This window comes from Oculina patagonica, chromosome 3, assembly GCF_052425735.1.
Source record: "Oculina patagonica isolate OP01 chromosome 3, crgOcupat, whole genome shotgun sequence".
NCBI classification, from domain to species: domain Eukaryota; kingdom Metazoa; phylum Cnidaria; class Anthozoa; order Scleractinia; family Oculinidae; genus Oculina; species Oculina patagonica.
Genome location: NC_135760.1, coordinates 22,111,740 through 22,122,913, shown reverse-complemented (window position 1 = coordinate 22,122,913; position 11,174 = coordinate 22,111,740). Strand labels below are relative to the sequence as shown.

At 38.3% G+C, this 11,174-nt stretch overlaps 1 protein-coding gene across 1 annotated transcript in view; it reads right to left on the bottom strand.

Moving 5' to 3' along the window:
• Window positions 1-10,726, bottom strand: part of LOC144645496 (uncharacterized) — a 30,363-nt gene extending 19,637 nt beyond the window's left edge. The window contains exon 1 of the mRNA XM_078505088.1: window positions 10,665-10,726. The gene's annotated coding sequence lies outside the window, so the exon portion shown is untranslated. The remainder of the gene's footprint in view (window positions 1-10,664) is intronic.
• Between the last annotated feature and the right edge of the window lie 448 nt (window positions 10,727-11,174).

Below are 11,174 nucleotides of genomic sequence, written 5' to 3'. Positions count from 1 at the left end.
TAGTTTTAACCCGAATATTAATTTTCGTACGATTTCCGTGGTTACGTTACGTCACGTGGCACAAGATCACCAAACAGTTTTTTATAGCTGTATTTTGTTGTGTTGAAAGTGGATCGAATTTGTTCAAGTTTTTTAACTCATAGAATATTTTTACACTGTCACCAGTCGCGTCAAGAAAATACTCGCAGTTTTTTAATAATGAGTGGACGTTTGTTTGATACCATTTTTGTAGCAGTAAATGTTTGTTTAGATAACTGATTAGTCAAAGTATGAGAGCTGGAAAGTGCTGGAAACTGTTGTAAACCTCATTAACAGTATGATTAACACGCCCGTAAAATAAACTATAACACTATGCAGTTGTTATATAGCAGTGTAAGGTTCAAAGTCGTAGTAGTCAATTCATTAAAGAGGTTTTAGTTGTACTATGATAAAAAAGTTAATGGTCTATTTTTTCTGATTTCGAAACCATGTATATTAAACAATCCCATGCGAGATTTGAATTTACAGAAGGCCTACCGTTTACAATTAAAGTAGAACTTTCCAATTTCTTGAAAAAGTACATGTTTCGAAGCCACAGACATCTTAGTCAGTTACAAAGGGAATAGTCCATTTTACAGTAGCCTGCCAAGTGACCTGGCCTTTGAATGGTAGTGAGGCTGAGGGTGACCTTGCATTGATACAAACCTCTCTGCTTTATCATGTAAATGCAAACTAGTTAGCATCAAAACAACATGATTTACACAACAGAAGCAGTGAGGTCTGTATCAAAACAAGGTCACCTCCAGCCTCACTTCCATTCAAAGGCCAGGTCACTTAGCAGACAACTGTAAAATGGTCTATTTGAAGTTTCGGATTTAATCGTCCGCCATTACTAGCGGTGTAAGGTTTCGTGCAACCCTAGGCCTCGTAAAACAAAGTTGATTTATTTATTTACTAACTGAGGGAAATGGAATGAGGATAAAGTGAAGTCATGCTGTATACACTTACTGGATTAAGAATTTAATGTGTGTGTGGGTACACGGCTGATTTTGTATACAACATGGGAATTTTGGGCTTTCACACACGCAAACTTTTGTTTGGCCCGCGGGGTATTTATGAGGCTGACAGTTCCCTTTTATATGCGTGTTTTTAAACTGGAAAACGTAAATCGATAGCTTAGATTTTTGAGAAACTGAAAAAATGATCCTTAAATTATATAAAATTATAAATTTTGTGGCTATCAAACACGATTTGTTTAAGCTGTGAGTGATTTTCCTTTTTCGTTTTTTTTTTTTCAAATCGAACAAAACATGTGACTAATGCAAAGGTTGACCGACTTAACGAAACTAAAATGTATGAATATATGACATTCATATATTTGAACTGCGGATAAAGAAAAAAAAAATGAAGAGAAGTACCTGTTGTACCTGGCACTTATGAAATTTCTGCATTTGCGAAAAGAAAGCGTGAAAAAATCCAGGCAAGCTTGATATTTTTCAGGCTCTCTTTTTGCATCTACATAACTTGGAAGTTATTAATACGACCAAATAAAGACCAAATTACTATAGCAACTGGAGGTTTGTGCAGCACAAGAGAGACTTTACGAAACTACTAAAAGCTGACAATAAACGATTTCATTGAACGACAGCTCGTAAAGGTGAAAGAAGATTACGAGCATAAAATTGGAGTCGCACATTTCAGTCCGTACAAATACAGTATAACTGAATGAGGATAAGGGCAACTGATAATGAATGACCGAGATTTAAAAACGTAAATAAACTAGTATTTAAAAACCGACAGTTGCCTCTGAGCTTTGTCGATGCTATAATATTATATGAAATCGGTACGTTGATTAATGACCATGTCTTTAGTATTAGGATAAAAAATCATTTGCTGCTAGTGAAGTACGCCAAGTAATACAACTAACCGAAGTTAGCCAAGTAACCCAAGTAAGTGAAGTTAGCCAAGTAACCCAAGTAAGCGAAGTTAGCCAAGCAACGCAAGTAAGCGAAGTTAGCCAAGTAACGCAAGTAAGGGAAGGAAGCCAAGTAACCCAAGTAAGCGAAGTTAGCCAAATAACCCAAGTAACTGAAGTTAGCCAAGTAACGCAAGTAAGGAAAGGAAGCCAAGTTAGCCAAATAAGTGAAGTTAGCCAAGTAACCCAAGTTAGTGAAGTTAGCAAAGTAACCCAAGTAAGCGAAGTTAGCCAAGCAACGCAAGTAAGGAAAGGAAGCCAAGTTAGCCAAATAAGCGAAGTTAGCCAAGTAACCCAAGTAAGAGAAGGAAGCCAAGTTAGCCAAGGAAGCGAAGTTAGCCAAGTAACGCAAGTAAGAGAAGGAAGCCAAGTTAGCCAAGTAAGCGAAGTTAGCCAAGTAACCCAAGTAAGAGAAGGAAGCCAAGTTAGCCAAGGAAGCGAAGTTAGCCAAGTAACGCAAGTAAGCGAAGTTAGCCAAGTAACCCAAGTAAGCGAAGTTAGCCAATTAACCCAAGTAAGCGAAGTTAGCCAAGTAACGCAAGTAAGAGAAGGAAGCCAAGTTAGCCAAGTAAGCGAAGTTAGCCAAGTAACCCAAGGTACGTGAAGTTAGCCAAGTAACCTAAGTATCGAACCTAAGTAAGCGCAGTTAGCCAAGTAACGCAAGTAAATGAAGTTAGCCAAGTCATCCAAGTAAATGAAGTAGGCCAAGTTAGCCAAGCAACCTAAGTGAATATCGAGCGAGTAGAGCATATGAAGCAAGTAGAGTATATCGAGCGAGTAGAGCATATGAAGCAAGTAGAGTATAACGAGCGAGTAGAGCATATGAAGCAAGTAGAGTATATCAAGCGAGTAAAGTACATCAAGCAAGTAGAGTACATCAAGCAAGTAGAGTACTTCAAGCAAGTAGAGTATATCAAGCGAGTAGAGTATATCAAGCGAGAAGAGTACATGAAGCAAGTAGAGTATAGTATCAAGCAGTAGAGCAAGTGGAGTACACCTACCAAGCAAGTGGAGTGCACCTACCAAGGTTATTGGCTGCCTAAGGGGATCGGGTAGCAGCTCTGGCAAGGTCTCACATGAATGGCTCGTTCCTTTCGAGAGAACAATGCCCCTTGCCCCAGAAATTAACAATGGGAGCTCCTACATACACTAGAGGACCAGCAGAATATATATAAAGCATTCCGGAATCATGTAAACAGGCCCTTACACTCCTTTCAATTCTGTACGTTTTCTGTTGCATTTTAAAAAGAAAATTTCATTAAAAGACATGATTTTTTTCTCCTTGCCAAGTTTACAAATTCATTTAGTTTCCGACCATGACAACGGCGGTTGTCTTACAAGAATTCAAAATTAACGTGGCCCCTTGATCATAAATGTTCATACCATATAGGTCATAAAATAGAAATAGATGAATGTTTTCTTTCTCTTCTTTTCCTTTTATATGTCAGTGTTATCATTATAAGATTCTGGCAACGCGAGACATGTTTGGTTATTTTACCGGACATGAGGATCGAAATGCACCAATCACAGCGATCTAACTTGCATAAATAGCGACGCGTAAACAATCGACCACATCGCCTGATCGCCTGATGAAGACTAGCAGTATTGCAGTCATTCTTTAAACTGTTGAGCGAACAAATTACACGGTTATAAGAGTAATTGTGATTCCCAGATTAGAGACCTCCTGAAGAAAATAACAACCCGCGTGCGTATCAATTAATAGCAACTTTGAAAAAAACACTACTGCCAAATTCTAATTCGATCGGGAAAATACGGCCCCACAAGCTTCTCGGAGCTTTAAAAAAACCGTGTTTAAGTAAAGGTAAGGTAAGGTGATGTTAGAAAAAATGACTGTTACACTATCAACGATCTAGAGTAAAACTGCAAACGATGAAAGCTGATTTAATTGAAAACAACGACACCTAATAAATACCTTTTAAAGTAAAAATTGCGTATAGCGGTTTTCGCAGCAGTTCCACGATTCGCATTATTATTAACAGTTGGGTCATCCCTGATATGTCACGTTAAGGCCGTGTAAATAAACAAATTTGAAAACTTACTTTGGGACTTAAACTGATCTTACCTGATTTTTCTCTGGCAATGATACGTACTGGCGTACTGCGTGCTGTCTTAATGACGGTTTTTTAATTAAAGTGGTAGTGGAGGATATGCTAAAATGTGATCTTTCTAATACTTTGTGATAACATGTGTAATAACGTTATTGGCTGCCTAAGGGGATCGGGTAGCAGCTCTAGCAAGGTCTCACATGAATGGCTCGTTCCTTTCGAGAGAACAATGCCCCTTGCCCCAGAAATTAACAATAGGAACTCCTACATACACTAGAGGACCAGCAGAATAAGGCATTCCGGAATCATGTAAACAGGCCCTTACACTCCTTTTAATTCTGTACGTTTTCCTGTTGCTTTTTTAAAAGAAAATTTCATTAAAAGACAAGATTTTTTCTCCGTGCCAAGTTTACAAATTCATTTAGTTTCCGACCATGACAACGGCGGTTGTCTTACAAGAATTCAAAATTAACGTGGCCCCTTGATCATAAATGTTCATATCATATACGTTATAAAATAGAAATAGATGAATGTTTTCTTTCTCTTCTCTTCTTTTTATATGTCAGTGTTATCATTATAAGATTCTGGCAACGCGAGACATGTTTGATTATTTTACCGGACATGAGGATCGAAATGCACCAATCACAGCGATCCAACGTGCATAAATAGCGACGCGTAAACAATCGACCTCATCGCCTGATCGCCTGATGAAGACTTAGTCTAGCAGTATCGCAGTCATTCTTTAAACTATTGAGCGAACAAATTACACGGTTATAGGAGTAAATGTGATTCCCAGATTAGACACCTCCAGAAGAAAATTACAACCCGCGTGCGTATCAATTAATAGCAACTTTGAAAAACACTACTGCCAAATTCTAATTCGATCGGGAAAATACGGCCCCACAAGCTTCTCGGAGCTTTAAAAAAAAACCGTGTTTAAGTAAAGGTAAGGTAAGGTGATGTTATAGAAAATGTCTGTTACACTATCAACGATCTAGAGAAAATCTGCGAACGATGAAAGCTGATTTAATTGAAAACAACGACACCTTATAAATACCTTTTAAACTAAAAATTGCGTATATCGGTTTTCGCAGCAGTTCCACGATTCGCATTATTATTAACAGTTGGGTCGTCCCTGATATGTCACGTTAAGGCCGTGCAAAGAAACAAATTGGAAAACTAACTTTGGGACTTAAACTGATCTTACCTGATTTTTCTCTGGCAATGATACAGCGTACTGGCGTACTGCGTACTATCTTAATGACGGTTATTTAATTAAAGTGGTAGTGGAGGATATGCTAAAATGTGATCTTTCTAATACTTTGTGATAACATCTGGAATAACGTTATTGGCTGCCTAAGGGGATCGGGTAGCAGCTCTGGCAAGGTCTCACATGAATGGCTCGTTCCTTTCGAGAGAACAATGCCCCTTGCCCCAGAAATTAACAATAGGAACTCCTACATACACTAGAGAACCAGCAGAATAAAGCATTCCGGAATCATGTAAACAGGCCCTTACACTCCTTTCAATTCTGTACGTTTCCTGTTGCATTTTAAAAAGAAAATTTCATTAAAAGACATGATTTTTTCCTCCTTGCCAAGTTAACAAATTCATTTAGTTTCCGACCATGACAACGGCGGTTGTCTTACAAGAATTCAAAATTAACGTGGCCCCTTGATCATAAATGTTCATATCATATACGTTATAAAATAGAAATAGATGAATGTTTTCTTTCTCTTCTCTTCTTTTTGTATGTCAGTGTTATCATTATAAGATTCTGGCAACGCGATACATGTTTGGTTATTTTACCGGACATGAGGATCGAAATGCACCAATCACAGCGATCCAACGTGCATAAATAGCGACGCGTAAACAATCGACCACATCGCCTGATCGCCTGATGAAGACTAGCAGTATCGCAGTCATTCTTTTAATTGTTGAGCGAACAAATTACACGGTTATAAGAGTTATTGTGATTCCCAGATTAGAGACCTCTTGAAGAAAATAACAACCCGCGTGCATGTCAATGAATAGCAACTTTGAAAAGAAAACACAACTGCCAAATTCTAATTAGATCGGGAAAATACGGCCCCACAAGCTCCTCGGAGCTTTAAAAAAGACAACCGTGTTTAAGTAAAGGTAAGGTAAGGTGATGTTAGAGAAAATGTCTGTTACACTATCAACGATCTAGAGTAAAACTGCAAACGATGAAAGCTGATTTAATTGAAAACAACGACACCTAATAAATACCTTTTAAAGTAAAAATTGCCGTATATCGGTTTTCGCAGCAGTTCCACGATTCGCATTATTATTAACAGTTGGGTCATCCCTGATATGTCACGTTAAGGCCGTGCAAAGAAACAAATTGGAAAACTAACTTTGGGACTTAAACTGATCTTACCTGATTTTTCTCTGGCAATGATACAGCGTACTGGCGTACTGCGTGCTATCTTAATGACGGTTATTTAAATCAAGTGGTAGTGGAGGATATGCTAAAATGTGATCTTTCTAATACTTTGTGATAACATCTGGAATAACGTTATTGGCTGCCTAAGGGGATCGGGTAGCAGCTCTAGCAAGGTCTCACATGAATGGCTCGTTCCTTTCGAGAGAACAATGCCCCTTGCCCCAGAAATTAACAATAGGAACTCCTACATACACTAGAGAACCAGCAGAATAAGGCATTCCGGAATCATGTAAACAGGCCCTTACACTCCTTTCAATTCTGTACGTTTTCTGCTGCATTTTTTTAAAAAGAAAATTTCATTAAAAGACAAGATTTTTTCTCCTTGCCAAGTTAACAAATTCATTTAGTTTCCGACCATGACAACGGCGGTTGTCTTACAAGAATTCAAAATTAACGTGGCCCCTTGATCATAAATGTTCATATCATATACGTTATAAAATAGAAATAGATGAATGTTTTCTTTCTCTTCTCTTCTTTTTATATGTCAGTGTTATCATTATAAGATTCTGGAAACGCGAGACATGTTTGATTATTTTACCGGACATGAGGATCGAAATGCACCAATCACAGCGATCCAACGTGCATAAATAGCGACGCGTAAACAATCGACCTCATCGCCTGATCGCCTGATGAAGACTTAGTCTAGCAGTATTGCAGTCATTCTTTAAACTATTGAGCGAACAAATTACACGGTTATAGGAGTAAATGTGATTCCCAGATTAGACACCTCCAGAAGAAAATTACAACCCGCGTGCGTATCAATTAATAGCAACTTTGAAAAACACTACTGCCAAATTCTAATTCGATCGGGAAAATACGGCCCCACAAGCTTCTCGGAGCTTTAAAAAAAAACCGTGTTTAAGTAAAGGTAAGGTAAGGTGATGTTATAGAAAATGTCTGTTACACTATCAACGATCTAGAGAAAATCTGCGAACGATGAAAGCTGATTTAATTGAAAACAACGACACCTTGTATAAATACCTTTTAAACTAAAAATTGCGTATATCGGTTTTCGCAGCAGTTCCACGATTCGCATTATTATTAACAGTTGGGTCGTCCCTGATATGTCACGTTAAGGCCGTGCAAAGAAACAAATTGGAAAACTAACTTTGGGACTTAAACTGATCTTACCTGATTTTTCTCTGGCAATGATACAGCGTACTGGCGTACTGCGTACTATCTTAATGACGGTTATTTAATTAAAGTGGTAGTGGAGGATATGCTAAAATGTGATCTTTCTAATACTTTGTGATAACATCTGGAATAACGTTATTGGCTGCCTAAGGGGATCGGGTAGCAGCTCTGGCAAGGTCTCACATGAATGGCTCGTTCCTTTCGAGAGAACAATGCCCCTTGCCCCAGAAATTAACAATAGGAACTGCTACATACACTAGAGGACCAGCAGAATAAAGCATTCCGGAATCATGTAAACAGGCCCTCGCCTTACACTCCTTTCAATTCTGTACGTTTCCTGTTGCATTTTAAAAAGAAAATTTCATTAAAAGACATGATTTTTTCCTCCTTGCCAAGTTAACAAATTCATTTAGTTTCCGACCATGACAACGGCGGTTGTCTTACAAGAATTCAAAATTAACGTGGCCCCTTGATCATAAATGTTCATATCATATACGTTATAAAATAGAAATAGATCAATGTTTTCTTTCTCTTCTCTTCTTTTTGTATGTCAGTGTTATCATTATAAGATTCTGGCAACGCGATACATGTTTGGTTATTTTACCGGACATGAGGATCGAAATGCACCAATCACAGCGATCCAACGTGCATAAATAGCGACGCGTAAACAATCGACCACATCGCCTGATCGCCTGATGAAGACTAGCAGTATCGCAGTCATTCTTTTAATTGTTGAGCGAACAAATTACACGGTTATAAGAGTTATTGTGATTCCCAGATTAGAGACCTCTTGAAGAAAATAACAACCCGCGTGCATGTCAATGAATAGCAACTTTGAAAAGAAAACACAACTGCCAAATTCTAATTAGATCGGGAAAATACGGCCCCACAAGCTCCTCGGAGCTTTAAAAAAGACAACCGTGTTTAAGTAAAGGTAAGGTAAGGTGATGTTAGAGAAAATGTCTGTTACACTATCAACGATCTAGAGTAAAACTGCAAACGATGAAAGCTGATTTAATTGAAAACAACGACACCTAATAAATACCTTTTAAAGTAAAAATTGCGTATATCGGTTTTCGCAGCAGTTCCACGATTCGCATTATTATTAACAGTTGGGTCATCCCTGATATGTCACGTTAAGGCCGTGCAAAGAAACAAATTGGAAAACTAACTTTGGGACTTAAACTGATCTTACCTGATTTTTCTCTGGCAATGATACAGCGTACTGGCGTACTGCGTACTATCTTGATGACGGTTATTTCAATCAAGTGATAGTGGGGGATATGCTAAAATGTGATCTTTCTAATACTTTGCGATAACATCTGGAATAACGTTATTGGCTGCCTAAGGGGATCGGGTAGCAGCTCTGGAAAGGTCTCACATGAATGGCTCGTTCCTTTCGAGAGAACAATGCCCCTTGCCCCAGAAATTAACAATAGAGGAACTCCTACATACACTAGGGACCTGTAGAATAAAGCATTCCGGAATCATGTAAACAGGCCCTTACACTCCTTTCAATTCTGTACGTTTTCTGTTGCATTTTAAAAAGAAAATTTCATTAAAAGACATGATTTTTTTCTCCTTGCCAAGTTTACAAATTCATTTAGTTTCCGACCATGACAACGGCGGTTGTCTTACAAGAATTCAAAATTAACGTGGCCCCTTGATCATAAATGTTCATATCATATACGTTATAAAATAGAAATAGATGAATGTTTTCTTTCTCTTCTCTTCTTTTTATATGTCAGTGTTATCATTATAAGATTCTGGCAACGCGAGACATGTTTGATTATTTTACCGGACATGACGATCGAAATGCACCAATCACAGCGATCCAACGTACATAAAGAGCGACGCGTAAAAAATCGACCTCATCGCCTGATGAAGACTAGCAGTATTGCAGTCGAAACGTCGCGATCAACATCTCAAAACGATTTTAATTCTATCGTGAGACAAACGAATAAACGTTCATTCCTATCTTACACAACGATGAACAATATTCACATCTTAAATGACATTCTTTTAACTGTTGAGCGAACAAATTACACGGTTATAAGAGTAGTTGTGATTCCCAGATTAGAGACCTCCTGAAGAAAATAACAACCCGCGTGCATATCAATTAATAGCAACTTTGAAAAAAACACTACTGCCAAATTCTAATTCGATCCGGAAAATACGGCCCCACAAGCTTCTCGGAGCTTTAAAAAAGGCAACCGTGTTTAAGTAAAGGTAAGGTAAGGTGATGTTAGAGAAAATGTCTGTTACACTATCAACGATCTAGAGTAAAACTGCAAACGATGAAAGCTGAATTAATTGAAAACAACGACACCTAATAAATACCTTTTAAAATAAAAATTGCGTATATCGGTTTTCGCAGCAGTTCCACGATTCGCATTATCGTACCTTTTTGGTACGCTTCGGTGGCATATCAGGCGAGTTTGGTCGAGCCATGGCAAGAGACTAAACGAGCCTGATATGCCGCCGAAGCGTACCAAAAAGGTACGATTAGGTATTTACTGTACCTAAATTCAGCCAGAAATCAGGTAATATTGTTCGCTCTGTTGAAGCCATGCTTGCGGGGGCGGACCCTTGCCTCGTTCGTAGTGCAAATTAATTGTGTTGACCTGCTTGTGTTGATACGTTTTTGGTCTTCAACAATTTATCAAGAAACTCTTCTGAAATGTTTTACTCGTTTGTTTGGAGTTTTATTCTCTAAATTTTTAAAATAAAAATTTAGAAAAGTTTAGCTCGAAAAACTCCGACTCCATTGTTTCATCCTAAATGTTTCGGTACTCTTCGGCAAACATAGCGCAATTGACGAGCGCGCTCAAGTTATTAGTTTTTGCGGGAAAGTTTTTCTCCTTATACGACTGGTAAACGCCGGCTAAATTTAAATTACGAGTTTCTGTTTTATTGGTAAAACCTCTTTTCAATTCATCGTACGATAACATTACTTTACTTCAAAGTGACCATGATATGGTGCCATAAGGCCGTGTAAAGAAACAAATTTGAAAACTAACTATGGCACTTAAACTCATCTTACCTGATTTTTCTCTGGCCGCAATGATACAGCGTACTGGCGTACAGCGTACTATCTTGAGGACGGTTATTTAAATCAAATGGTAGTGGAGGATATGCTAAAATGTGATCTTTCTAATACTTTGTGATAACATCTGGAATAACGTTATTGGCTGCCTAAGGGGATCGGGTAGCAGCTCTGGCAAGGTCTCACATGAATGGCTCGTTCCTTTCGAGAGAACAATGACCCTTGCCCCAGAAATTAACAATAGGAACTCCTCACTACTCTTGCTGTGTTTTAGTTTGACTTCAACAATTTTTATGTCGTCCTGTTGATAGAACATATGTCAATCAAGGACGCGTTGCATTAAACCGAGAATTTTGGTTTCAATCTCCGAAATTTTCGCGTGCAGAATGGAACTTTCCACCTGACTCAACCGATCTCGTTCCATTCCCCCTTCGGGCGCAATTCCTGCCAAATTCAAAATGGCGCGTCTGCATGGGTCACTTTTCTTAGATTTTGAGCTTTTCGATG